The 17573-nt window shown below is 42.1% G+C and overlaps 2 pseudogenes; both read right to left on the reverse strand.

Annotated features, from left to right (window-relative positions):
* Positions 1-10448: 10448 nt before the first annotated feature.
* On the reverse strand, positions 10449-12269 carry LOC109453027 (importin subunit alpha-4 pseudogene; annotated as a pseudogene).
* Positions 12270-13483: 1214 nt separating this feature from the next.
* Positions 13484-14631, reverse strand: LOC109452918 (large ribosomal subunit protein eL29 pseudogene; annotated as a pseudogene).
* Between the last annotated feature and the right edge of the window lie 2942 nt (positions 14632-17573).

The following is a 17573-nucleotide window of genomic DNA, read 5'->3' on the forward strand; positions in this document are numbered from 1 at the left end:
GATGGTTTCCCCTGAGTGCCAGAGTTCCGGCAAGCACCTTCGGGTTGGCCTTACGGGGAAGCGAATGAGTGCAGGCAAATAGAAGGGGTTCTTGGCCCTTCCTGTACCCTCTTCTGCCTGAGAAGCTCCCCGATTTCTGTTGTACATATCAGCTTGCTGTGTAGATTTCATCTGATTTGCTCTATTTTCCAGTCATACATTGAGTCACTGTCTCCTTTAAGCCATCTTGAGTGAGTGCTTCTGTGTGTTGTGGCCGCTGCCACTTAAAGGTGAATTTCTTCTGTTCATCTCCTTTTTCACAACTATGTAAAGGCTGGTATCCCTCAGTCAAGAGAAGTAGCAACTGAGAAGAGAATTAAGATTTGGGGACATGGCTTCCTGCTCTTTCATTCGATAGTTGAGCTCTTCTCAAACATCAGGTCAGGTGCTAAAACGCTAATCACCGTTCCCTGATGTGCCTTTCATACCTGCCCAGGCTACTCCTGAATGACGAATCCCCACTTCTCTGTTTGGCGAGCTCAGCTTTCAGAATCCACCTCCAGGTCACTTCCTCTGTGAAACTTTCTAAGAGCTCGGTTCTGGAGGCTGGAGGTCTGAGATCCAGGCCAGCATGGGTGGGATGCCGACTTCTCATTGCAGCCTCACGTGGTGGAAAGGGCAAAGGAGCTCTCCCTGGCCTCTTCTATATTAGAAATGTTTTCAGTCATTATTTCTTCAGATAGGTCTCAATCTTTTGCTTTCTCTATTCTTCTGTCTGGTACCCCTATGATGTGAATGTTGTTACACTTGATGTTTTCCCAGAGGTTTCTTAAACTATTCTCATTTGGGGGGATATTCTTTTCTTTTTGCCGTTTCAATTGGGTGTTTTCTGTTACCTTGTCTTAAAAATCACTGATTTGATCCTCTGCTTCATCTAGTCTACTGGTGATTCCTTCTAGTGCATTGTTCATTTCAGTTATTGTAGTCTTCACTTTTAACTGGTTCTTTTTTATGGTCTCTTTGGCCTTTTTTATGCTTGCAATCTCTTTGTTGAAGTTCTCACTAAGTTCATTGAGCATCCTTATAACCACTGTTTTGAACTCTGTATCTGACAGGTTGCTTGACTCCATTTTTTTTAGTTCTGTTTCTGGAGTTTTCTCCTCTTCTTTCACTTGGGATGCATTTCTTTGTTTCCTTATTTTGGCTGCCTCTCTGTATTTGTTTCTGTGTATTAGGTAGGTTTGCTATGTCTCTCAGTTTTGGCCAGGTGACGTTATATTGTAGGTGCCCTGTGGGGCCCAGTGGCACAGTCTCCCTGGTCACCTGCACCGGGTGCTCCAGGAGTGTCCCTTGTGTGTGCCCTCCTGTCATAGTTGAGCCTTGGTTGTTATTGGCATGTCAGTCGGTGGGATAGACCCCCAGGCTAATTGGCTGTGGGGTTTGGCCACATCCACTATTTACAGGCTGCTGTGCAGGGGGTGGGGTGGAGGCTTACCCCACTAAGTGGGATTCACCCCAGTGGGCTCTGGTGCCTGTTGAGACTACCCTTTGTTTGTGCCACTTGTGGGGCCTATTGGGCAGTGCTCTGCTATGATCTGAAGTCAACCTCCAAGTATGTTGGTTCTGGGGCCTCTTGGGAGGGGTCCTGGTACAGGCCCAGGTCAGCCAATGCCTGTGACTGCCTGGGGGATACCTGGTAGGAGCTACCTGATAATGATCTGTGGTCATTCGTTGCCTTGCTAAACCTGGAGATGCATGGGAGAGGCCATGCTGTGATCCATGGACGGCTGCCACCAGTACCAGACCTGGGGTAACTGCAAAAAGCCAGGACACTCAGAGCCTGCTGCCACCTGATAAAGCCTCATGTGTTGTGCAAGTTGGGTGAGGCAGGGTCTCATGTAGTCACTAGAGTGGGAAGAGTTGTGGTCACCAGGTTAATGTAGACTCTGGTTTGGTGCCAATGCTGAGCCTGGAGTAACTCAGCAGCACACCGAGGGCAGTTGCTGCCTGCCTGGGACCCATGGACTCTGATAGTTTTCCCAGAAAGAGTGCAATGCTCAAGGGGCTGGCTGGTCACGGAGAAGGTGCCTCTGGTGGTGAGAGAGTTGGATGAGGTAGGGTCCCAGCTGGGTCAGCAAGGCAGAATAGCAGAGATCACCAGGCCAATCAGATTCAGTTTTGGCCTGTGGGGGCAGGCTCAATGTAGGAAATATGGCGCCAGCCTTCCGGCTGCATGGGAGAAAAAACCTTCACCAGGAAAATGCCCACTGTCCTAGAGTTCTCCTCCTGAAGCCACACACCTAATTCTGCCCTCTATATGTCTCCAACGAGTCATTGTCCCTCTGCTGGAGCCCGAGGTGAGTGCATGCGAGCGAGTGAGTCTGTGTGCAGGCCGTTTAAGAGATGTCTGAGTTTCCCACAGCCTTTCATCCCACCCAAAGGGTCTGAATCCTTACCGGTTTTCATAGCCAGATGCTGTGGGGACTTCTCTTCCCAGCACCAGTACTCCAGGTCCTTCTCTAGCGTGTGTTCCTCCTCTCTCTCTTTTCCCCGCTTGTCATTACAGAGGCTGAGGTCCCTTGTTCCTCCATGGGGAACCTCGATGGCTGAGATATCCCTCCTGATTCTCAACCACCACAGGGAGGTTTGGGGTCCATTCCTCGTCTCCGTCCCCCCTACCAATCTTGGTGTGGTCTTCTTTATACTTTTAGCTATAGGATTTCTGTTTGGCTAGACTTCAGATGATTCTTCAGGTTGATTATTATATAATATATTGTAATTTTAATGTGTTTACAGAATGATGCAGGCACTATGTTTATCTACTCTGCCATCTTGGATCTTTCTCCCTCTAATGTATTCTTCATTTCAGTCATTGTATTGTTCATTTCTGACTGGTTCTTTTTTATGTTTTCTATCTCCATTTTTATGTTTCCTATCTCTTTATTGAAGTTGTCCCTGAGATCATTCAGCATCCTTAAAACCAGTTTTGAACTCTGCGTCCGGTAGACTGCTTGTCTCCATTTTGTTTAGTTCTTTTTCTGGAGTTTTGTTTTGTTCTTTCATTTGGGACATGCTTCTTTGTCTCCTAATTTTGACTGCCTCCCTGTGTGTGTTTCTATGTATTAGGTAGATCTGATACATCTCCTGGGCTTGGTAGAGTAGCTTTATGTAGTACGTGTCCTGTGGGGTTCAGTGACACAGTCTCCCTGGTCACCTGATCTGGGTGTTCCACATGTGCTCCTTGTGTGGGTTGTGTGTACCCTCCTATTGTAGTTGAGCCTCGGTTGCTATTTGCGTGTCAGTTGGAGGGATTGACCCTTGGGCTGATTCGTTGTTAGGACTGGCTGTGACTTCAGTGGAGGAGCTGTTGTGTAGGGGCTGACACCACAGAGCAGGATTTGATTTATCAGGCCTCTGGTGCCTGCTGAGTCTGCCCTTTGGGTGTCTTGTTTGTGGAGGTGGTTGGGTGGTACTCTGGTGTGGTCTGAAGCTGGCCACCATGTTTGTTGGTTCTGGGATCTCTTGGGAAGGACTCTGTTGCAGGCCAAGTTCAGCTGCTGCCTATGCCCTGCCTGCGGCCACTTGGTAAGAGCTACAAAGTGATCTACAGATGGTTGCCACTTGTGCTGGGCTTGGAGGTGCCTGGGAGAATCTAAGCTATGAACCATGGATGGCTGCCACTAATGTCAGGTTTTGGGCCACTTAACAAGAGGTACAGGGCTTGCTGAGGCTCAGTGCTGCTTGTTTGGGGTTTGTGAACCTTTGAGAGTTTTCAGGGAAGTCCACAGCACAAACCAAGATTGGCTGTTCATATGGAAAAGCCCCTGGAAGTGGATTGGGTGGACCCTAAATTTTGGTGAGGCACTGTCTCAGGGAATCACCAGGGTGGAACAAAAGGTGTTAGCCAGGTTGATAGATTGGCATCTGCCTGTGCCTGCAGGCTGGGTGGGGGAGGGCTCAGCAAAGGAACAATGGCTTCTGCCAGCAGTCTTTCTGGGAGAAAGCTGCCCCTTCCAGCCCTTGTCCTAAAGCCAGGCAATTTAGTTTCTCCCTGTATGTCCCTGGCACTTTTCGAGCTGCTGCCCCAGTACTTGAGCTCAGAGTGTGTGAGTTCATCAGTGAGCAAATCCATGCATGGGCCCTTTAAGAAAAATGCCTGGGACTCTAGCAACCCTTTGTCTCACTCAGCCGCATTCCCCGCTGATTTTCACAGCCAGACCTCGAATCCTGGGCTGGGGAGCCCAGGTTTAAGGCTGGGATGCCCTCACTCCTAAGAGCAGGACCTCCACAGCTGAGATATCCTTCCTCATTTCCTAACTGCCAAACCCTAGGTGTGGGGCCTGCCTGGCCCATGTCTCTGCCCCATCTACCAATCTTGATGTGGCTTCTTCTGTATAGCCTTAGTTATAGACTCTGTTCTGCTAGACTGCAGGTGATTCTCAATGATGGTTTTTCTGTAGTTTAGTTGTAATTTTGATATGGTCATGGGAGGAGGCGAGCACAGCATTTGCTTACTCTGCCTCCCCCATCTTGACCAGAAATCTTCCCTATGTTTCTATCTAGGAGTTTTAAGGGTTCAGGTCTTTAATCCTTTTCAAGTTAATTTTTGTGAGTAGTGTAGAGGTCCAATTTCATTCTTTTGCATGTGAATATCTAGTTTTCCCAACTCCGTTTAGTGAAGAGACTATCCTTTCCCATTGAGTATTCTTGGCTCTCTCGTGAAATATTAGTTGACCATATATTAATGATTTATTTCTGGTCTCTCAATGTTGTTCCATTGGTCTGTGTGTCTGCTTTTATGCCAGTACCATACTGTTTTGATTACTATACTTTTATAGCAATGGTTCTGATCTTCTTGCTCCACAATATACCTGAGAGATAGAAAACATTCCCTTGAGTAACAATGGCTCTTTATGTTTAAGGGAACTATGTATTTCATTACACTACTAACAATTATGCCAGGACAATAGGCATAAATCAATATTGCAAACTGAGACATATGGGCACCCTAATTACAGCAGTGATTTTCAACTGAGGAAAAGGTTTAATCTCTAAAAGAGTATGTCAGAATAGCCACGGGTTAAGTATCCGTTAAGGCCTAAATGGAAAAACAGAAACCACAGAAGCTATTTTAAGAGGGAGAATTTCACATAAAGAATTGCTAATCGGTGATTGAGAGAACTGAAAAGACAAGAAAGGAACACTGAAGTTTTCTGGAAGTGAAACTGCAAGAAGCAACTGCCACTTCTAGGGCTGGGAAAGAAAAGATGTTGGGATTATTTGAATCTTCGTGCTCCAAGGAGAACACCCGCCACCCCCACCCCCACCCCCCGCCGCTCCCTAAGTGTCTGGAACTCAGGTCCCTGAGGATGGGGCACTGGCTGGATGGTGCTGGTGCTGTAGGAGCTTGGAGGAAGTTTGTGCAAATCTGGGAGTCAGACATCTGGGGTGAAAGTGTCAGTTGGCTGGTGGTGGTGTCTCTGAAGGGGCATAATGAGGCCAGTTTGGGGAATGTAGAAAAGAACTGCTCCCTGCAGCCAAATATTGTTACTGAAACTAAATGTTGATACCAGAGGGAAGAACAGTTGCTAGGGGGGCACTTATAGGAACAGAAAGCAAACAGGAAAGAGTAAATCCCTTACCCGCTCTAGTCTTCTAGTCTCCCTATACAGCCTCTATTAGATGATTTTAATGGGAAGGACTGGCAGAATAGAAATATGGTTTGCAGAGTCCCATGAGGCATAGCAGCATAAAGCAGAGCAAAGAAGGGTAGAAGCTTAGAGAAAATAACTTCATAACCAGCATGTTCCATCCATTTGTCTACTTGGCTTCCACTCAATCCTTCTACAAATATTGAACTTCCATAAAAGAACAAAACAACTTTATGCCTTTGATGATAAGATGCAACTTCCATGTGTACAAATGAAGACATTCTCATTCTCTCCCCATAATGAGAGAACACAAAGTCCTAATACTCATGTATCCACCCCTGGGTTTCAAGCACAATATCCTTTTCTGGAACATAGGTGTATAACTGGTTAAAAAAATAAAAATAAAATAAAATAAAGCACCCTTTCACCCCTATCTTATGTCTTATTACAATGAGAACTCAACTCATTTTTTCATTTTCCAAGAGAGAAAATGATTCCATTTTGAACAGGTTGGTGTCTCTGAAAAATATCTTCACTGAGCTTCAGGTACTACTAGTTCAAAGTGATTATTCCACGCATATAATGCTATGTTTGCCAAATTTCTGTTTACTCCAATTAGAGACTCTGTTTAAGAAAGCGTTTCCTCCTTCACTGGCACTTGTCCAGTTGAAATCCCCATCAGCTAAGTATCTGATTCCATGTAGCTATTGGAAGCAACTACTGCAGGGTATACAGGAATCAAAGTAAATCATTCCTGGTCTTTGTTCTGTACGTTCCCACCTCAATCTGCTCCTCACACCTGCTCCAACACTCTTTCTGACATTCTTTGAACACTGCCTTTTTCTGCTCATTTTTGCCTCATCTATTCAGTTGCACATTTTTGATTTAACACTTGGCATTATCACCAAACTTAGTATTCTTATACAAATGACGCGGTTCTTCTTCTGTTTATGCTCACTCTGACCTCTCGAGTAAAAGCTCTTCTTGCTGAGCTCAGCCCAGGACTCATCCAGCGGACCCAGCAGGATTGGGCACTGACCATACCCCTATGTAGTTATACAATGACACTTCTGCTAACACATTCTCCCTGCTTGTATTTTCCAGGCTGACTCTACACAAATACGTAACTCTGCTCTCTACTGCAGCCATGGTTTTCAGTAATTCACCGGAGCAAGTTGACTGTCTTATAAATTCTGCCCCTGTGGCATTAACTTCTTCTGCAAACCTGACAAACTTCCTTACCCCAGACAATTGTCTAATCTTACTAGCCTTACTGGTTAGTTTTCTTTCCTATCTAATTCATGGGAAGTAAGCCACTCCATAATTATTGTTAGATGACAATAGTATATCTTACTATATTTCAGACTCAGTTGCTTTTTTCAGACACAGTTTTAATAATTTTGTGAACATCATCTCACTTCACAACAACCCATTTTATAGTTAAGGAAACCAAGGCACAGAGAAATTAAGTTATTTGACCATGATTGCATAGTTGGTAAGTGGTGGAGCCAGGATTCAATCCTAGACCAGCTGGCTTCAGGCTACCTGCTCTTTGGCTACCTCCTCCGAGGCTCCATGTAACACCCCACTCCTCTGTCAGAACTCTACTATGCTCACACTGTGGGTGGGTGTCATGTGTATTCAAGTCATGTACACACGTCACATTCCAACACTGCTTTCTAGCCCCAGTGAACTCAGAAATTTCTCAAGCCACTTCAGTGTGACACTAGTAAACTGTCTCTTGGGTCGGGTTGCTTCTAGGATGGCTCACCTCACATTCAGAGAGTGATAGGATTTGTAACTTTATTCTCAAATTCTGAGATCATCAGCCAATAGCTGCCTTATGCATCAACTAGGGAGTTCAACATGTATGAGTGAAGTGATAATACGTGATTGTAGTGATTTGGCAAAGAAGGGAGAAGAGGAAGAAGGGAGGACTCTATCATTGAATTAAACCTGGTTAATTGCCAGTGATTATATTCAAGTAACTTTAAAACTTTGTACTTGTTCTATTTGTTTTGGCAAAGCATAAACGTGTAATCTGTTTTCATAAGAATGACCTTCGTACTGTGACCCTTGAATCAAACAGACATAAGTTTTACAGAATCCAAACAGGTGTCATTTGAATAACTGTATGACTTGTAGCACTGCAGAAAGGAAGACTATGAAAGTAATTCAGCTTAGAATATAACTGGGAAGGATCTGTTGGATCCAATCAGTTGGTGAAGTAATGTGGATGGGGTTGCAGGCTTAACTCAGACATAAAAATTAGAGGTCACACACTCAAAAGCTTATCAGGGGATTGTGTGAGATAGGGACAGGGACATTAAAAGAGACTTCTAATGATACTTGTCCTCCATCATTGTGAGAAAACTCATCCTAGATGTTGTTGAAATAAACTTCTAGGCCCAAGATGGACCTGCTCCTTCCCGAGGTGCCATGTCAACAAACCAAATTTTTGAATTCCTGTAAATTATCTGCTTGACCAGAAATGCAGCGTATCCAGCCAGCCAATCCCCAAACACCATTTCAACTCTGGACTTTCACTTATTTTCTTGTTCCTTGATCTTTCTAAAAAGGTCGGACAGGCATCCCAGCCAACCATGCCTCGTTTGGGCGTAGGAACTTCTTTCTTTCTTTTTTTTATTTGATAGCAGCTTTTTTAAATTGGTTACAAAACCTAAGCCCATATACAAAATTAGGAACACATTTAGATGCCTCTTTTGAAAGAATGTTTTAGTCTTTTTTAACTGAGTTTTAAAAAAAATAAAAACAATGCAATTTTTCAACACTGTTTCGAAAATTTAAAAGTGCAGCAATATACTTAATTTCCTTTATCTACGAAATGGCGCAATTCCAATTCCAAACTGATAAGGTCACAACAAATTGAAACAAGCAAATGCACACATACGTCTGCACAACTTGATGCTAATGTTCACTTATGTTAGTTTGCGCTTCAAACACAAGAGGAAATGGGAATCTATACAATAGAGGCCCAATTTAATCTCAATGTGTGCAAAATTTAAAAGGTAACTGTCAGTAAGTATGGAGAGTCCAGAAGAAACTAAACTGGAAGGGGTGCAATTCACAAAATCAAGAAGATTTGGGCATTAAGGCTTTCACCGAAGTTTGTGACCTTAATTACCTTTGATTTTGTTATCCCTACTTTTAGCGAACACCACACAGTTTCAAAAATTTAGACTACCATGTCTGAACAAGATGCAGTTACCATATGAAGCTTTAACTCAAACTCTGGGTAAAGAAAAAAAGGCACAATGAACTTCAACTCAATTTTATGTGCACAAGAGTTGAAAAATCTGAGCCACCTTAAAGAGAAATTGATTCTAAAATTTATAAAACCTATAAATAATCAGAGGCCAAACCACTATATTAAAATAGATTATCTAGCAAGTAAAAATCTTGCAATTTAAACACACGCCTGTATCCACTTTAGGTACAAAACTCACTCTTTAAAGTGGCTCCGCCTTGGCAGATACATATGTTTGTAATGAATGCACACCTACTACGCGTTGTTTATCAGTGAAAACACCCCAGCTGATTCACAAAGCTCTGATGGCATCATCTGTCTCATTTTCATCGCAGTAAATATACCCCCCATCAGATAACTACATTAGTTTAGATTTTCTATCTTTTCACACCAATGCGTTGGAAAATTATACCCAGTAAACAATAGCAGTAAAACCATTTCCATGACAGCACAAATTATTCAGTTTAAAAAATTTCAAATTCATATTGTTTCATTAACAACAGGGCCAGACAACTTACCAAAAGCAGTGACTTTACATAATAATACCAGATTTTGCAGATGTACTTAAAGATCACTGCAAATCAGGTTTATGTTAAGTAACTGCAGATTATTCCTCATACAGCTTCTTGTCTGAATCTTTTAATACGTGAATATGCTTTTAAGTAAGATCTGAATTAACTTCCCCAGTACTCAACGAATGAAGTTTTATGACACTTCTAGATAGTTGCTGGTTTGTTGCCAACCACATTATCAAAAGCACTGGTTACTAAGTAAAAAATATTTTAAGACTGAATTACAGTAAACATGAAAGCTCCACAGTTTAAACCCAATATAAACCAGCCATACCCAATTATCAATTTAAAACGAAAAATATTAAGTCCTGAAAGCTAAAAGCAAGATTTTCTTTTTTAATATCACCAATGGGTACTTTAGACCTTTGTGTTTTTTGCTTTTTTTGATTATTTTCTTTATAGTCAGGGACTCTTGCTTTCAACTTAAACAGAAGTTCAAGTCCATAACAGGTGGCAGCTCAGGTAAAACACCCTGCACAGCATTTGATTATTTCAAAACAGCAGGAACACACAGGCTGAAGTGAGTGGTCAAATAGGGCTTGCTGTTCTCAAAAATTAGGTTTAATGGCGAAAGCATTACCATCCATAGCTAAAGTTCTTCCTCCAACCCTGGCTTCTGAGGCAGATAATAAACATATCAATTACTGGTAGATGAAGTACAGTTTTTTTTTTAAACTTATCTGTTTAATCAATAACCAAGTTTCTTTTTTTAAGTTACTTTTTTTGGGTCAGTTCCACCAATGAACATCATTTGGCTTGTACTTTAAAATCTATTTTTCCACATAAAGAGTATGAAAATGTGTTTGTGGAGGACAATGATGGAGGCTCTTTAAGGTCTTCCAACGTGTATATACATCATACCAAAGTGTCTTGATCCACAGCGCACCATTTTCCAAAGGAATATCAAGTGGGCAGCTGACACGCCACCATTACGGAATATTCTATACTGGAGATTGCAGTTGTCAGTGTGTGGCACCAGGGCACAGGGAATAATAGGGAGTTGAGATTGTTAAGGAGAATTCTAAAACAGTTGAGGAAATCACGCGTATGCATTTACAGTCCATGCGATAGTGACTTTTGGCAACTGCAAAGTGAGACTGAGACATGGCTTGCTTTAGAAGCATCAAAACGAAGAGGCATTTGTGTTTTGGAGCCTTTTGTTGTTGTTCTTGTCGTTTGGTAGCTGTCTGGCGGTGCTTCATATTCAATGTGGGAAATATGCTGCACTCAACTGAGCTCAAAAATTAAATTCTTTTGTTTGAAGGTTGGCTGTCGGGACAAAATTGTAAGTACCTCCTTGGGTTGCTTCAGGAATGAGGCTAGGATTTTCATCAATATCATCACCAGAGAAATACTGATCTATGATTTCAAATGCTAATTTATATATGTCTTCATTTTCATGTTGCTGTAAGACTTCAATTTTCTCCAAACCTCCACATTCTTCTATTATTTCAGCTATTGTGCTTGCTTCATCACCAGCCATTATCAGAATGTTTTTCAGACCATCTAGAACCACCTGAACAACTTGAGAATCTTTTACTGACAGTAACTTACAGAATGGTGGTATTACGTTCTGCTGTACAAGGTACTCAACTTGATCTTTTCTGCCACTTATTGTTAAGTTGCTAATTCCCCAAGCAGCTTCCTTTTGTGTTCCCAAGTCTCCCTTAGCTAGCTGATGAATAATCATAGCGATTTATCCAGCATCTATTACAGCTAGAACTTGCTGCTGGTTGTCTGCTGTTATGTTGGAAAGGAACCACACTGCTTCCTTATTTATCTTCTCCTTCGGGTGTGACAAGACATTTGGGACGTGGGACAGGACGTCACAGTTGAGAACAACCTGGGTCTGCTCATCGGTGCCAGTCACTATGTTGCCAACTGCTCTGAGTGCTGCCGTTTGACCTTTCACTTCCTGGTGGCTCAGAAGGGGTACAAGAAATGGCACAACCCCCAAATCAATAACCATCTGTATCTGCTCATTACCTCCATCTGTCAGGTATGACAGAGCCCAAACAGTATCTACAAGGATATTTATGTCCATATGGTATATGAAGACACATAATGCTGGCAAAATCTCCTGAACTGTCTCCATAGGCGGTGGGGGGTCCTTATTCCTGTAGAGATTGACAATGACCCATGTGACATTCCGAAGGAAGGTGATGGGAATGGAGGGATTGATGAAGGACAGAAGAGGTTTGACAACTCCCAGTGATATGACATAATCTCTACATTGAGGACCATCACCTATAATGTTTCCTAAAGCCCATACTGCTTGTTCACAAACATGCTGATGGGTGAATGGAGAAGTCTCAGAAAAAGAGGTACGGCATTAGACTGTACAACAGCTTGAGTCTGTGCAGAAGTTCCTGATGCAAGCAGCTTCAAACTGTAATGAAGGATTATCATCCCTTTCTAGACATTTGACTAGAATTGGTAAAATCCCAGATTTTATTAGGTCATCAATTGGTGGGTTTCTCTCACTGGATAACAGCTTTCTTGCAGCCTGGACAGCGCTCAACTGGACTCCTGGGTTATCACTTGTAGCATTCTGCAATATAGCTTCTAGTGTTACATTTTGTGATTTAAAATCAGCATCAACATCTGAATCTTCTAAACTTTCTTCTTGGGGAACATTCCCTTTTTTCAGTAAGTGTTCATCTCTTTTATTCTTTCGAAGTTCAACTGTCACTTCATTTCTGTGTCTTCGCATTGTTTCCACATCGGGCCCTTGTTCTTAAAGCTCTTGATGCTGTGGTTCTCCAAGCCGGGGTTCTCGGCCATGGTTGCCCGCGGCTCCAGCGGCGGCTACTCAGGAACTTCTAATGCTCTACAAAACTCGCTTTTGCCCAAAATCCCCTGGGAAAAGTGCTCCACTGCTTGTGAGGCACTGTACTCCCCCAATCCATGGATTGTTTTTCCTTAACTAAAGGACATTATACTCATTATTGGAGTTTTGCCATTTGACAATGTCTACAGTTATAAATATTCTTATCCCAACCAAAGTCTCAAGTCTGTATGCAACCTCACCTACCCAAAAGGGCAATGTCAAAATTCTTGGGAGAAAATAATTTCCTCCTCTGTGGGTAAATGTCTGGGGAGATTTAGAATTAAGGATAGAGATGGCTAAGTAAACCAAGCCCTGAATTATTGCTATTTTGAATTAAATTTGGGAGTACTCTATAGCTATATAGTATTTTAAGTACTTAAAACAGGTAAGAGAATTTGGTATATTAAAGAACAATTTGGCATAATAGACTAACAGATTTGCCTTATAATTCTAATTTTAAAATGTATAATGAGTATGTTTTAGATTTATAATTTTAAGACAAAAGAAAATTGTGCTAAATTCATAAACCGTATTAGAAAGTTTAAGGTAAATTTGCCATATTTATATATTGTTATTTGATTTGTAAGGCTTATTTAAAGTTTGTTCATCAATCACACAATTAATGCACTTTTTAAAAAGTTAAATATGTTAAATTTCTAAGGCAGTTTAAATATTTCAAAGGAGCTTAATTAGCAGAAACAAATATTAATCAAACTTCCCCTTAAAAACTGTTAAAATGTGGTAAATTTTATGAATAAAATAAGATCTATAAAAATCAAAAAATTGTTAAAGAAAAAATATTTTTAATTACAACTTTAGTAAATCAAACATTAATTTTAAGAATCAAAGTAGCCTGAGAAGTCTTTTCTACTCATATGTCTTGCTCAGGGACACACACACACTCACGCACACGTGCAAACCTCCTTTAATGTCTAGCATTATGAAATGGGCCTTGAGTCCAAGAGACCCTGGGTACTGGTCTAACTCTCAAGTGAAAAAAGCATTCAAATTAATAGAAAAATAAACAAACGATGAGAATACTCACTTTACAAAAGAGAAAAGCATCAGTAAACGTACAAAAATAAACTTTGCAATGGTTAAAGAAACCCCAAGTAAAGCAAGAATGACTTTGCAATAACCAAATGTATTTTTTGCTTGGTGTTTTTTTTTCTTTTTTTTCTTTTTATGACAGATTCTGCCTCAGCTTTATTTGTCCAACTAGCACAGGAGGACACCAGGCCCATGCAGACAGCAGCCCAGGGGTCCCACCAGTCCTTCTGTCCTCACATTGGCAGACAGAGGCCTGTGCTCTGGAGCCTTCAATGGGGGCCTGGGCAGGCGGAGCTGCAGCTGTGGGCGCGGCTGGGGCCTTGGTTTGAGCTTTGGCCTTGGCCTTTGGCCGGCAGAGCCTGAGACCCTTGGTGATGCGAACTCAAGCACGGTTGCCAAGCTTGGGGTGGGCAATGTAGGCAACTCGACTGAGCTTGCGGCTGCCGCCCTTTGGGATCTTGGGCTTGACCTCCTTGGGCTTTATGAGGGCCTTGATGACCTCAGCCCGTGCACTCATGGCCCTGGCATTGTTGGTTTGCATCTTCTTTAGGCCCTTCTCGTCGTGCTTCTTGCCAAAGCACATGTTCCTCCGGACTTGGGGTCCACCTCCTTAAGAGATTCGTATCTTTGTGATCGCGGCTTCTTGATGCCATTTCTGTGCCATTTTCCGGACTGGTTGTACGTGGTGTGGTTTTTGGACTTGGCCATGTGTGCACACAAGCCTACAGCTGCTTGGTTTTGTTTTAATGCAAGTGTCCAATGTCAGCAAGAGCTCAGGGACCTGGGTACTTATATACTGACAGTGGAGGATAAGGGTAATTTGGTAGCTCATAAAAAACATTAAAAACCACATCAATTATACATAGCTAGTGGACCAGCATTTTTATTCTCAAATTTTTATCCTAAGGTAATAATGAAATAACAACTTAAGCATTTGACCACCTTGCAGTGCTGTGGATAATTGCTAAAAATTGGAAAGAATACAGCCAGCCAAGAATAAATAAAACGTGGTATATTAATACAATAAAAACTATGTGATCTAATATGACATAAAGGATATTTAGTACTTAAATGTATAAAGAGAAAAAAGTATCATATGAACACTGTGACCTATTTTTGAAGTGTATACATACATAAAGAAAAGTCTGCATCATGGTGAGAAAAATATTAATAGTGGTTATCTCTGAGTGGTAGAATTATGCTCATTATTATTTCCTCCTTTTTTGTTATTCATGTGTTCTAGTGTGTTACAATGAGCATATATTGCTTATATAATAAAGAAAAACAATAAAAGGGCACATTCATCTGTGTGTGTGTGTGTGTGTGTGTGTGTGTGTGTGTGTGTGTGTGTGTGTGTTGTGTGTTGCTTGTTTGTTCATCTGTTTTAAGGTATGAACCAATCTTAAGGTAAGGTAGGAAAAACAAGATGAGACCTCAGGAACAACATAAACAACATTGCTATAAGGGGCTAATATGCCTGACAAATGGACCTTTCCTTCAGGAATCAAATACCTATGTGACATTCATCCCACAAACATTATTGAACACTTCCTATGGGTGGGGTACACAAATGAAAATAGTGTCCCTGCCCTCCAGGAGCACAGAGTGTACAGAGAAATATCACCTGTGAGAGATCAGGCTGTGAGAGTAAAGAGGATAGTCACCTCACAAGGGAGGGATTCAGGGAAGGCTTCCTGGAGGAGGTGATGCTTAAAGGGAACCTTGAATAACTAGTAGGAACTGCTTGTGTGGAGAAAATGGGGAGGACATGCTTTCCCTTCTTGAAATGTGTCTAGATAGGTTTCAACCTCTATAGTAGAAGCTGAAAGGTGAGGACGTTCTCACCTGAGCTGCAGATCCCTCTGATGGACACAGGGCTCTCCAGTCTCCCCAGGTTCCCATCTACAATCTTTAAAAACAAATGAGTAATACAGCTCAATGGAGATCAAGTTATGTTTGTGGATTTGCAAACCATCCTGGTTTAACTGGAATGAGAGAAGTGCAGTGGTTAGACAATGGGTATATGTAATAATTGAGTAGGTAAAATTACCTGCCATTTATCCCAAGCTTATCATGATGTACTGCTCTGAGGAAAACTCTTCACTGACGGTGTCTCTCTTAATCCTCAAAAACACTCTGAGAGGCAAGATATAATTATCCTCATCTTATCATTACACACAGTGACATCTGGGTGACAGTCTGTTAAGAAGAGGTCTCATGAGCCCTCATGAAATGGCACAAGTGGCCACTTAGTTGCAGCATGAACAATGGAGTATGTGGAGGGACTAGCCCTCCTAGACTGAGGGCAGTGAACCCCTCGTATTTATCTGTTCATGATCAAAGTGCAGAATGTCATCCAGACACAAAAATTCAATGACATACTTGAAATTTGGCTCAGATCAGTGCTATTGGCTGTGTGACTGTGGACAAGTTATTTAACCTCTCTGTTTCCTCTTTTACAAAACAGAAGAAGTAACACTTTATAGGCTTTAAAGGTGATAATGTATGTAAACATATGCATATAAACATATACATGTAAATGCTTAGCCCAGGGCTTGGCACTTACGAAGATCTCAATAAAGATTGGCTGCTAGTATTATTTTATTTTTTCTTCTATCTTATTGCAGGCTTTCAAACCTAGGACAGTGGGAAATTCTTACTTTGAAAGAGTTAGTACTTAACACTTACTGTAAGGTATCACTCTCTTCTACTGGAGAGTCAAGAAGACACCACCATTGGCAGGTTAGAATGGGTCTGTAATAAACATTTCCCTCATACCTTTGTCACTTATGAACAGCTCAGTCATTCACATTTAATTTTCCACAAAGGATCTGAAAACCAACCTGACAATTCTGTCCCCCCAACCCCCTCTTCCCCCCCACACACAATTGGCTGTGAATGTCTCACACTCTTAGGCCACCCCTCACCTGCTCTCTGGATCATATAAGAACTTTGGGCTTACACGGAATGCAGAGGCTCCCTACCATTTCCTGCCCCCAGCAGGAGTGTTAAAAGGGAAGTCATTTATTCTAAAACTGGAAATTGGAAATGGGAAAAATTGGGTTGACTCTTCAAGCATACTCAAGACCTTTATATTCAGCCAAGCCTTCTGAATCATATTTGTTGTGGGATTTGTCAGGCATTATATTAGAGTTAGTGTCCACTAGAGTGTTTGGTTTAAACTTCCAAAGCATCTGGACTCCTGTAGTGGGCCCAAGAGTGAGTCTACCTCACTTACTATAGGTTATACTTAGTACCAGCTAGAAGCAGGGGTTCTTCCAGGAAAGTCAGTATGAGAGAGGAATGTAATGTAACTTGGCAGAGTAGTAAGTGTGGTCATATAAAATAGTCAGTGTGTGCCCCTCGCTGTCTGTCTCTACAGACAGATCAATTTGCTTCAATTAATAACCTTTATAAATAGGTACAGTCTATAGGGACACAAGGGAAAGCTTTTTCAACCACACGTAGGAAAAAGATCTATGAGAGAAGTGCAGGGTAAGCCTGAGAAAGCTGCTGGGGTAGATTGCAAGCCCTCTAGTTCTATTCCTAAATTCTACACTGGCCTGTAGATAGAATCTTTCTCCTTTTAGTAGGGACCTCAGCTTGCCTTCTATGACACCACCATGTAGAAATAGATCATTTATTTCTATTTAGCTTTGCTAAATAACTTGGTTCACTTCATAATAGAGGTGGGAAGCAACTAGAGACTGTCTTACCCCTCTCTTTTTACTAATAAAAAAGGGGGAACTGGGACTGGCCTGTTGGCTCAGGCAGTTGGAGCTCCATGCTCCTAACTCCGAAGGCTGCTGGTTCGATTCCCACATGGGCCAGTGGGCTCTCAACCATAAGTTTGCCAGTTCGATTCCTCAAGTCCCACAAGGAATGGTGGGCAGCGACCCCTGCAACTAAGATTGAACACGGCACCTTGAGCTGAGCTGCCACTGAGCTCCCGGATGGCTCAGTTGGTTGGAGCGTTGTCTTCTCAACCACCAGGTTGCCGGTTCGACTCCCGCAAGGGATGGTGAGCTGCGCCCCCTGCAACTAGAAAATAGCAACTGGACCTGGAGCTGAGCTGCACCCTCCACAACTAAGACTGAAAGGACAACAACTTGAAGCTGAATGGCACCCTCCACAACTAAGATTGAAAGGAAAACCACTTGACTTGGAAAAAAGTCCTGGAAGTACACACTGTTCCCCAATAAAGTCTTGTTCCCCTTCCCCAA

The sequence above is a fragment of the Rhinolophus sinicus genome, chromosome 1 (genome assembly GCF_057876585.1).
Source record: "Rhinolophus sinicus isolate RSI-liver-muscle chromosome 1, RSI-T2T, whole genome shotgun sequence".
Taxonomy (NCBI): domain Eukaryota; kingdom Metazoa; phylum Chordata; class Mammalia; order Chiroptera; family Rhinolophidae; genus Rhinolophus; species Rhinolophus sinicus.